A 13,287-nucleotide genomic window follows, 5' to 3' on the forward strand; every position below is an offset into this window, starting at 1 on the left:
AATCTGAATTCTTCTATACCTTGGACAAAGGAATTCAATTATGCAAAAATTCAGACCAACAAAACTATCATGGAAAAATTGTGACGAAGATGCCACCTGCAACTATTAGACTATCATAGAAAAATTGTGATGAAGATGACATTAAAAACTATTGGACTATCATGTGTACAAGTCACAAAATGATTCCAACATATGAAATTAAGTGTTCTACATAGGATAGTGATGAATGAATTTCCATGCCCTCCAAATTTGGTGGTTGTAACATTTATACCAATTTCATTTGTGGAATACACACTCTTGATAAGTTAGTTAGCCTTGCGACTAAGGTCAATGGGGAATGTTGATACATGCAACCTGAGCATGAGTTTGAATTTAGTATTTCCTTGGAGATATTTACTTATTTTCCAAATAGAAGGTATCATCTCCATTTTGTCTGTCATGATAAGTTGTCACAGGTTTTTTGAATGAATTTATTTTCTTATGTGTATTTCTTCTCATAGAATGAACAAAACTTATTAATGCTCCACCAAAAGTCGTACAAGGAACAAAAATCTAAAGTTTGGGCTTGTCGCTGCCAGGATTTGCTCCCTTTCCAAAGAACCCCAAATAGCAAAAGCAAACAAACAAATTCAAGACTGTTTAAGTTTTACCCAATAATAATATCCCAGGAGTCCAAGAACAACATTTGACTACAAGGGTGGTGACGAGAAGTGTGGGGCAACATCCCTTCAGACCATATAAATTCTTCTACAGTTCATGTTTTGAATGCCATAAAAACCTAGAATTAACATTAGAATCCATGGTTTGAATAATATAAAGTCTTAGAATCAATCAATACAAAATCCATGGTTTGATTGCTATGAAAACTTAGGACCAGTACTAAATTTCATGCTTTGAATGCAATAAAGACTCAGAGTAGTCATATAATGTTTTGTAACTCAACATTGCACTCTTCCCTAGAACATCTAATATAAAACCCTAGGTCACATTGCACTCTTCCCTAGAACATCCAATATAAAAGTCAAAACTCATAAACAAAAAATCAATCAATTTCATTTCTAGGGCTTTTATAATTCCTCAATAAAGTTTGACTCATGAGGCTTCACCAATATATCACTTTAATGACTTATATAACTGTTTTTTGTGTTTGAATTAAGTTATGTCATTATTAAAGGCATACTTTTCCATTAAATATAATGACTCCTCAATAATACTTTATGAAGATAAGTAATAAATTTACAATATAACCATTATAAATAGCTTTATTACTATTACTATAATTTTAATATCTCATTGATTACTCATCATCTCTCTGTCTCATCTGAACCAGTTGGTCAACCATTGCTTCCATCGCACAACCAACTGCCTTACTAAAAATATTAATGGTTCTCTCTATTAACTCCTAACCTACTATAACTAGTAATTCCCTGAATATTTGATAAAATCAGTAGTGCCAAGGGTCGTCACTGCATTGAGATCGGTCCAAGTGCCTTGCCAAATGTAGAAATGTTGGATACATAACTTACTATAAATTGTAAGTGTACCTAACTGAAACAAACAAGGAGCAATCGTAAACACTTCTGTACTATAGAAGGGAAAGATCCTCTTGTTTTGCCAAATGGGGCCCTCTAGCCATCAGCCTTAACCTACGAGGGCCAATAATAGGTCAATCCAAACATAAACCATGGCAAGATAAAATGAGGACATTACACTTTATAACCAATCCTACTTGTCAAAAAACACATAGGATACTTCAACAAACACTTTGACGAGCCCTCTTAACTTCAACGAGCTCTATTCATCTTTAGAGATCCCATTTTTCATCACCAAATCTCCATTAAATGATCTCTAGCTTCTCATGGAGTTCCTATATTAGAAGCTTCATACATAGTATCACTTCCATCATCTGCAATAGCTGGTGATAATCCAGATGTAACTAATGCACGATTGCCAACTAAAGAAATACTAGAGCCAATGTTGAGATTTAGCTCCACAATAATAGCTAATGAGTTTCCATGTTTTTTTATCAATGGGTTAATCTATTGAATTATTAGAAAATTTACGAGCCAATTAAAAAAACTCATCAAATCAAGCTCGGTGTTATTCTCAATTATAAGAACAACCATTTAGGCCAACTGTTCGTAAACTACATATTGATATTTGGTTGAAACTCAATAGTTTGGATGGTGAATCTGACAATGTTTTTATGGTTGTAGAAGAAGAACTCATTTTTAGCATATCCTTGCTCAAAATAGTTTCCACAAAAATTAAGATCCACCAAATATTCAACACCTCAAAATAGAAAACAATCAAATGATGCTAGTTGTGCACACCATGTTTACTTTGGTTCTAATTATCTTCCTACCAAATAATAGTATAGGGATTTTCTATAAAACAATGCTACTAGCTGCCACATTTCTAAAATGATCAACTGCATGCCACTATCGACTATACTCTTGCACCTATGCTTGGTGCAAGCACTAGTATATAGTACTTAAGATACCACTGAATATCTAAATCATTGTTTTTCAAAGAAGCTGTAAGGCATAATTCGAGTGAATTTAAATACTCCAGGCAATTCCTAAATGCGGATGTTTCAATTCCTTAGTGTCAAAACTTGAATATATTTCATGCTTATCATTTCCTCTAGCAATTCTTACGTAAAACATCATTAAAATAATTTTTCCCTTTGATAGCATCAAAAAGTGTATATATACAATGTTTTTGAAGTTGTTTTGTGCTAAATGAACCTTTTGTGGTCAAGTCTTGTAAATATCTTGGTTGGTACAACTGCAGATTTCTTACTGGCTTTGTACTAGTACCCAAGATTAACATTGATGACATTAGTAGAATTCCAAGTTTTTCTCTTGTATTCCTATTAATTGTACTTGATTGTCGAATATGTTAAAGAAGAAACAAATGCCAGTTAATTTATAGACTGTAACTGACCTGAATTGCTTGATGTATTTTTTAAATGTTGAGATGCATATACTAAGAATTTTTTGTTGCTGCAGGCCAAGCCACAGCTGACAGACAAGTCAAAGCTTCCAACTATTGTGGATCTTGCGATTAAAGAGTTGTTGAACTTGAAATATCTTCAGCAAGTAAGTTGCATGCAAAATATTTCTTTTGAAGGTAATTGACATTATTTTTAAAAATACATTCAGTTTATACAAGTTTACTCATGTTTTGGTGGATAAAAACTTAACGTTCTTCCACATTTCTTGCCCATTTTATTGCATATCTGAAATAAGATGTAATCTTGCCATTTTCCAATAGCTAAATGTCTTTAACTGTGATTGGAATTTGGCATAAAATGTATTTTTTAGGTTAGATTGTCAGCTAGTTCTGGTTGATCGCCATTTGAAAATTAGAGATGCTTACAATTTGAATTCATAAAAACCATTTCTCATCAACTTAAATTGTTTGTTTACTACCCATTGCATTGATGTGACACTTACAAGGTTGAAGTATTGCAACTTCCTAGAAGGTCTGCCTACTCAATTCCATGATGATCCAACTTTCCTTGATCCTTGGGAGAATGATGCAGGAGCATCAAGGTCAAGGTTGAAGGCATGAGAAGACATTAAGGTCTCAAGATAACCAACATGACCATGTTAGAACAGTTGATGTAATAAGACCCTGTGAAGGTCCTTTTTGATATGTTTGTAATCATTTTAGTTACATTTGAAAACATTAATTAACAAAAACCATATGTGCAGATATAAACATTAATCACAACATGTCCAATTTATTTGTAGGTATATTTTCCTGTGAAGAAAGACCATGCTTGACAATATGAATCTAGAAGAAAATAATGAGACAATGGCTGCATTGTGGGCTCAATTTCGAAGAAAACCTGATAAATGTTATTGTCCTTGCAAAAAGTGTAAGGGTTTAAAGAATCGAAGAATTCTAATCACAACAGCCCAGATTCATTTTAGGCAATATGGTCATGTTGAAGGGGGGCACGATATTCGTCCATTGCTGAATGTGGATTTCCTACTGTTGGAACATGGGGGTGTGAATATCCAAGCTGAGGATAACACTCCCATGGAAGAAGATGATAATGTGCCAAAGGACATGATTGAAGAAGATGGTATTGGGGCAAGTGATGAAGAGGCTCACAATGATGGTACTAGCGAATCTGATAATAATGATGAAGATGGTCTTGATATACCTTTACTTGAAAAGGCACACAAGCCCTTATACCCAGGCTCCCAAACAACTCTACTGTCAGCTATAGCGTTGTTGGTGAACTTAAAGGTTATGAATAGCATATCCAATGTAGCAATGTCACGTATGCTAAGTTATGTCATTTTTGTCATCTTCAATGTTAGCATACAATTACTATTCATTGTATTAACAATGCATATTTGTTGTTGTAGGTTGATTAGTGAGTTTTTGTTACCACCATCAAACATTTTGCCTCGTTCGTACCGAGAATTATCTAACATTATGGATCAGATTGGAATGAAGTATCAGACAATACATGCATATCCCAATGATCATATTCTATATCATAAACAACATGAATTTGCAATAGAATGTCCTGATTGTCATGTTAGTAGATATCGGTCAGATCAAATAACAAAATAAGTGCCTCACAAGGTTTTTCGGTACATTCCCATTATTCCATGTCTGGAATGGTTATTTAGGTGTGCTAGCTTGGCACAATTTATGGATTACCATGCACACAATAGAAGTCAGGATGACATTATGTGAATGCCTGCCGATGGTTCTACATTTAAAAAGATAGAAGAAACATGGTCACACTTTAAAGAAGAACTTCGTAATCTGAAACTTTCATTGGCGGCGGATGGTGTCAATCCATATGGAGATATGAGATCTGTTTACTCAGTATGGCCTATTTTTGTTATTAACAATAACATTCCTCCTTGGATGTCCATAAAGAGGGAGCACATAATGTTGTCAATGATTGTGCCAGGTATTTTTTTTTTTAATAGTTATCTAAATTAATTTATAAATAGTGCATGAAAATGGTTATAATAATTACGCAATGTTTATGTTCATTCAATTGCTAGGTAAATACCAAGTTAAAGATATGAACGTGTATATTGAGCCCCTAATTGATGAGTTGTTGAAGTTATGGAATGGCAACACAATGTATGACATCTCTAGACCGATAAGACATCGACAATTTCAATTCCATGCAATGCTTGTATGGACAATACATGATGCCCCTGGGCTAACTCATTTTTGCGGTATGTTATATTGTTAAGATCACATATTTTTGGTCTATTATAGTGCTTACACATTACTATCAAATGCTTAAGTTGCCCATGATAATTGTACATGATCCAATTATACATGATCTTTTAGTTCTTCAGACAAAGGGAAAATTTGCATTTCTAGTTTGTGGTTCGAAGATGAAATGTTGTCATTCGAGAAGTTTAGGAAAGCAGGTGTTTGATGAGTTTAGACACTTTCTCCACAATAATCATAGGTGTCGAATTGCCGAAAAAAATCTTTTCAATGGGAAAGAAGAGACATCATCAAGGCCACGAAGAATGACACCTCATTTATGGAAGTTGGAATACAATTGACTAAATCGTCGAGGTAATGTCCAATTTGTCATCTGAAGTTTACAATTTGTATTTCGATATTGTCTTATATTTACTTATGCTGTAACTGATGCTCATGAAGGTCGTCAAGGCATCAATGACCAACTTCTTAGAGGAATGAAAAGTTATCCTACTCAATTTAGTAGGTTACCATACTACAAGGATCTCCCAATCGTGCATTTGTTTGATGCTATGCATATTGAAAAGAATGTAACAGAGACACTATGGAAAATGTTGGATGGAAGGCGTGATAGAGAACAAATTGCTAAAATTTGTACTGACATTCATGAATCTAATCATGCACTAAAATTTTTCATTGAATCAAATAGGAATGGAGATCGCATAAATACAAGTGCTCTTCCTCGGTTATTAACGGAGCAACAAAGTGATGCATTAAAAGAAGTCATAAAAAGATCAAAATTTCCAACAGGATTTGCTGCAAATATAAGCACTCTTCTATCAAAGAAAGGTGATTTTGGGCCAAGGTTGAAGACACATGATTGGCATACCTTCCTCAAGGTAAGTCATGTTTTCTATTTAAAGTATATTTGTAAGATTGAATGTAGTACCAGTTGTATTATTTAATAATATATTGAAATGATCATTTTTTAATTATTGTAGTTTGTCCTACCTCTATCCCTTCCACAACAGTTTGACAATAGTATTAAACAAGTTATATATGATCTTGGAAAATACATGAGGTTAGAAGAGTGTTTTTTCTTAGATTTGTAGCTTTTTATCTGAAATCTATTGCATAATTTTATTTGAAATCTCCTCTATGTGTTTTTGCATGTTGAATCTCATTTAGGTGGTTATCATCTAAAGAAATTGATAAAAAAGATATAAAATATTGGAAGAGAAAAATTCCACAGCTTATGTGTGAAATGCAAAAGTGTTTACCTCCAACATTTTTCAATGCTCAAGAACACTACCTCATACATCAAGTTGAGGAGATTGAATTGTGTGGACCTGTACAAGCTAGATCAATGTGGATGGTTGAGAGGCATTTGAAATTTATGAAGGTCTTGGTTCGACAAAGAGCACGTCCTGAGGGTTCTATGATAGAGGGATATATGATATACCAAACCATGGTGTAGATCAGTGAATATCTTCCAAAGTTTGCAGCAGGTATCCATCTAGATCGCATTTGGGATCCCAACTGTAATAACAAATTCAAAGGGGAGTACCTGACAGGGAAAGGTAGATTGAGGAGGGCGAGAGGTAATTATAAGTTTTCTTTGTAATTTAACAATTCTTATCCATCATCAATATATATAAGTTGTTTCTAACTAGTGTAATTGTCTTCTTTATAGTTGGTCGTGAGTGGGATGCACTACACTTTTATATTGCAAACAATCTTGATTGGATGACAGTGTGGATTGAACAGTCTCAAGAAAATGGTCGCTCATTAACATGGGATGGTGTTGCATCATTGGTTAAAGAAGCTCATCGTAATGGAGATCCCAATGTTACGCTAATGGTACTTGATCTAATATATGGCTTAAGAGATACAAAGGTATGCGTAAGATTCCTAATCATGAGACATAAGTTTAATATCAACTCATAGATCAATGAGAAGATTCTTGACATGTTTGAGTAATTGCAGGTCAAACAACACAAAGCTATGTACTACCATGGCTATAAATTTTTGCACAAAAAAGTTAGATGAAATGAAGAAAACGTGTGATTCCGGGATAAGTGTTGTCTTTGCGGTCACCAATATTTCATCTAGAACTAACATACATCCTCAAAAATCTGAAAATTGATACTATGGCATTTTGGATGATATACTTGAATGCGAATTTAATTCATTCAAAATAGTTCTATTTGTCGTCAAATGGTTTAGGTTACGACTAAATCAAAATGATCCCGATAGGACTGTTATTGAACACGACAGTGGATTTACTATGATTAATACAAGGTCATTTAAGCTAGTCGGAGATGAGCCCTATGTTCTTCCAAGTCAATGCAAGCAAGTGTTTTACTTTGGTGTTCCAGAAAAATCAGGTTGGTCATTTGTTGTTAGACATGACCCAAGAGGAAGGTCGGTAAAGTATAATGTGATCGAAGAAGAAGATATTGAAGAAGCACAAGAGGAAGTAAATGATTATCAGGAATGATAGTTACCCAGTGATGAAGAAGAAAAAGATGGTGATGATTTTGGTCATGCTAACGATAATGGTGATAATGATGATGATGATGCTGATGACGATCATGATCATGGTAACGAAGATGGTGATGATCATGGCGATGATGGTCATGATGATGATAGTGATCAAGAGGATGATGATGGTGATGAAGATGGTGGTGGTGACGACGGCGATCAAAGTGATGAGTACGATGATGGTGATGATGATGATGATGATGATGATGATGACATGGATGACGATCATGATGATCAATGAAATCTTCAGGTACAATCAATGTCAACTATGATGGGGTCTTGTATGACCAAATATTTCTTTCCAAACCATATGTGCACATATAAACATTAAGTAGAACATGCCAAATATTTTTTTAGATATAAACATTAGTTACGCTAAATTTTTAACTTAAGACAAATGATTTACATATACAATCTACTTTATTATTAATATTTTTTTTGGTAAGTCTATTACTTTAATTTCACTGCTTTTTTTCACAGGGTGATATGGATGCACCATGTCAAACACCTTCAGTATAGGTAAACATTAATTATTGTAAATTTTAATGTTAATATAGAAACAAATGTCCTATTATTATGTTCTTTTCTTTATAGATTTGGAGTTATTTTGATGAAAGTATACGAATATTTGATGTCACAAATGATAGGAAAAAGCTACAATGATCGCTGATCAAATGCAATCTGAAATATGGGCATCATATCTACATGACATTGGCCTTAGTACTAACCCTGTATTCATCACCCAACAAATTACACAAAGATACACTGATGAGCTTGTTCAAATTATCATCAAGGGTGACAAAAGTGAGGAGAAAGAGGCATTGAGAATAGAATTGGACTGTAGAATCCAATCTTTGAAAGTAAGTAGTAATTCGATTAAATCAGTAATAGAAGTTCAATAGATATTAATATTTTATAGTATCTTATGGATCATGATCTCTGATTTTATGTGTTCTTGTATAGACATATGTGCCAGTTGCGACATCACATGCTGAACATGGTTAGGGTTGTTTCATAGTACCTTCGTGTAAGTAACACTTTGTTTGTTTTGATCAACATTATAACACTTACCTTTTTTTTTTCGACATTTCTCGCTAGTATCCCATTTGATCTTTATCCATTGCAAATGTCTTTGCTAACAATATTCTATTCTTTAGCTCATGATGAAGTGCGGACTCCTCCTTCGGTTGGCAGTCCATTATTGTCTGCTGCATTTTCGTCAACAAGGACCATGCAAACATCATCGACTATGCCCAGTAGAACTGGTAAAACCTTGTTTTGCTATATTTTGTAATGTCTTTCTACAAGTTGATGAACAATGAAGTAGCACATTAGTGCTTAAATGATGTCTACAGAAGCTTGCATACATACAAACACATGCATACACACACCACACATACATACATACATACATATATATAGCCACGCATAGAGAGACACGGACATAGGCAGGGAGGTAGACCAAAAAAGAGTAGTACTAAAATTGTCATTTAATTGTTATGATGTTTCAGTTGATAGAGCAACAGAGAGCAGTACTACTGAAGCTGATCCATTTCTTGGAGCAGTTCGTGTGATTAGTACTGGTTCATATGAAGGGACATTGTTACTGAATAAGAAAACTATGTTTCCATTAAGAGAACGAAAGCTTCCAGGTGCTTTAAAATTGATATTTTTTAAAGTGTAAATTTAGTTTGCTTTTACATTACTCATTTTGGACTGATAAATCCTTTATGTTTTTGTAGGTAATAATGCTTTCTTTGAACATCTTTTTCATATGACATTGAGATTGTTTGGACCCACCATATGTAAAAGGTACGTAGTTTCATATCATTGCTACATAATTTTTATTTTCTTCTATTTATTGTAATATATTAAAGTTATTGATCTAACAATCTATTTATTTTTAAAAAGGTGAAATTTACAAGCTGGGGAATTAAAAAATCAGCTGATTGCATCCATTGAGGAGAAATTTGGGAAAAACATTTTTAACACTGGGCTACTTCTGAAAAGAGCGGCAAAGCATATAAAGACTGTGAGGGATCAATATAGAAGGGGTCTTAAGGATAACCCAAAGTACGACTGTCCCCCTATGATTCCACCAATGAAGTGGAATGAAATAATAGAAGATGCAAAGGAGAAAAGGCTATGTGAAGATAGAGATAATGAAGTAGCACAGGGCAAAAAGAGGTATGCCATTATAGTATTAAGTACATTGTAATCATGCACTAATTATTGATATTTGTAAACATATAATCTAAGATGTTTGAAATTGTTCATAGATTGCAGGACACATCCGTGGCTACAAAAGCGAGAATAGAAAAGGTTGGCCAACACAAACTTGGCTCTGGTGGCTATATAAATCTACAGTCTCGACTTGTAAGTAGATCAATGAATTTTTTATTTTTTATTTTTAATATAATGTTGCAAACAATTTTGTTTAATGAAACCATACATGGAAAATTGACGTTATCAAGCAAAAACCATAGGGCACAGATTTCAATGTGGAGGTCACAGATGAAGATAGAAAAATTGCCTTGAAGGAAGGCTATAAAGTTGTGGTTGCACACCAACGTGAAGAATCTGTAAGCCTTGCCCAAGAATCCAGTGCACCAAATGATATCTCACAGGTAAATTGGTCAGATGAAAAGTAAATGAAATTAAATAGTTGAGAAGATTCTTTTTTGGTATTAGTTTTAAACGTAAATTGACTACATAACAATGTGCATAACATTTTACTGCAACCTTCATATCCTACCATAGAACCTGCTCCTGATGAAGGCCATGATGTGCGTTATAGTGGTGGAGGTATTAATTTGCTATTGGAAAATAATTATGCAATTATGAATACAATTTAACATCTTCAATTGGAATTTGACGTGTATCCTTTTTTTGAATATTTCAGAGCATGTTGAACATCATGCTGAAGGACTGGACCATGTTCCAAGTGCTCAACATGTTGACGTGGTGGCAGATCAAAATGTTAATGTACATGATGTGGCATTGTCAGGTAAGAAAAATGCATTTTATGTTGTACTTGTACTTAATTACAAACTTGTAACAGTTAGAAAAAGAAAAAGAGTATGCCAATTTATCGCATTCACTTGTTCTTACAACAGAACCCCCTTTAGTGCAGCAACCTCCTGCTCCTCCAAAGAGAAGGAGCCATCATAATTTGACATTACACGTGCCAGAAGAGGAGGAGAATGAAGCAGATATAGATGTCCCTATGAGCGCTTTTCTTAAGAAAGCTCAGAAAAACGAAAAAAAGAAATGATGTTTTAAAATCCTTCTTTGATAAACCTTGTTGGATAATGAAAGAACTTTGTTTTAAGTAATTATGTATGAATGATGCGTATTAATACAGATTTTTATTTTATGTTAATGAATATTGTTATGTGTTAATGAAGTTTTGATTAGTATTGTGTATTAATGATTTTTATATCATATTAATTAATGTTATGTGATTGTATTGATTGAATGTTATAGTTCATAAATGGATGAATGAATGAATGAAGTATGTAATTAGATGATAATGGGTACTTTAGATTGATGTTAGGGGGAGGGGGTGAGGCCAGATGAGCTTCCACCTTCACGTCGTTGGCCTTGTTAAGTAGAGAATATTATAGTATTCTTGAAACCAAGTGAAGCTCAAATTTGTTAAGTCTTCAAACACACATCCCAATTCTCTTTAACGAGACTGAAGTTTTTTTGCTTGTAATAGTCTCATTGTAGTCATCTTTTGGTTCCTTGAACATATAGTTCTTGCTTAGTTTAAATCCCAATTATTAGATATCTGTCCACATTGGAGTTAGTTTGGCATAGAAACCTGCATATTTTATTATATATATTTAGTCAACTGAAAGCAATGTAGAAAGCATTCACATAGTTGATGTCTAACAAAAGAGGACAAGATGCATATACTATTTAGCATATACACCAACCTCAAATCCTGCAATGCAGAAGGAACAGACCTTTGAAATGCAAAGTGTTTATAATGAAGGTAGATTTACCTTAGATCTCCTTGGAGGTCTTCAACAAATCTTTTTTGTACTTATGAATAATCCACCAAGATTTGAAATAGTGTTTTTCAATAAATGCTCTAAACTTGGAATATACCTTCATAAAAATTCTACCTTAGATTTGCTCATCATATTCAAAATAAGCCTTCACATGTCTATTCACTTAGGTTTGATTTAGGTCTTCCACAAATTTGGCTTATCATTATGCTCTTGAATCTCTGAAAATCTTCTTTGTATTCAAATGATATTTAATGAATTGATTGATACAAATTTCCTCATACTTGAATCCAAATATCATTGTCATTGTCAAACATAGCACAGACATAAAATCATTTTGGTTATTCGCTTGTTATACAAGTTAGTCTTATCTTTTTGGTTTTCACAAGTCATGCACTTATGCATCTTTGGGATATCCACAAGCTATTAGAGATGTTTGGATTGCTCATGTCCTTACTTTTTTTGTGTTATTTGTAGGGTTTTTTCCATGAAGTCTAAGGACAGACAAGTTGGATGTTTGTGATAGACATGTCCACCTATAAGAAAAGTATCAAATGTAGAAAAAATGCAAAGAAAAGCTTGTAAGGGTTTTAGGTGTCTTTAGGCCTAGTACAACTTGTAAGGGTTTTAGGTGTCTTTGGAAGGGTTAGTGAAGTTATAAAACCTTTGAAAAGGTTAGTGAAATATATTAAAGGCATATATGATTGTAAGTTGTCAAAGTTGACACTTTGTGTCAACTTAGACAACAAATTTCAGTTTATAACTAACTGGTAAAAGTCAGATAGTTAGACAGAAGTGGTTGTTTACTATTTTTTGGTTATTTAGAAGGGATTTGTCGAGTGTTTGGGGGAGAAGTAGAGTTGGGGTGGTGAGACAAGGCATTGTGCAAAAATTATAATCAATAAAATAATCATGTTCTCTGCAATTTAGTCTCTGTCCCATGGAACAGTGAGTTCCTATGATGTATCAAATGCATTTTGAATAATATTTAATGTGAGAACATTTTATTATTTTTTTTATCTTGTCCACGCATTCTTTTAATTTTCATTGCAGGTTGAGTAAGGAATAATAGACTGGTGCATTCAAACCAGTGACTAGTTAGGCACAGACAACTATACTTATTTTGAAGTTTCCAATGTAGATTCTCTCCTACCATCTGTAGTCACTATTATTGGTGGGAGACAATGAGGTTGTGATAATTTATTTGTACTATATTAACCAAATGTAGGAGAGTGGGAAAACTTGTTGCAAGTGTAGTGTTGGATGGTAATTGCTAATGGACGTTTAGCCTGGATTAGACACCAGTCTAATAGACAGTGGATCATTTCATGTTTGAAGATGTTTGGGGGGTGAATCCTTCATGTTTGGGGGGTGTCTCTATTACCAAAAATGAGATAGTATAGCACTACTAGTGTTATGATGGGCAAAATATGTCTTTTATTATGATAGACTATTTCTAAGTCATCTGTGTTGTTTCTTGCTATTGTCAAGAAGTCTTTGTTTTCCTTGAGACCATGAACAA

Source organism: Cupressus sempervirens, chromosome 4, assembly GCF_028749045.1.
Source record: "Cupressus sempervirens isolate cs-2001-9-10 chromosome 4, ASM2874904v1, whole genome shotgun sequence".
NCBI classification, from domain to species: Eukaryota; Viridiplantae; Streptophyta; class Pinopsida; order Cupressales; family Cupressaceae; genus Cupressus; species Cupressus sempervirens.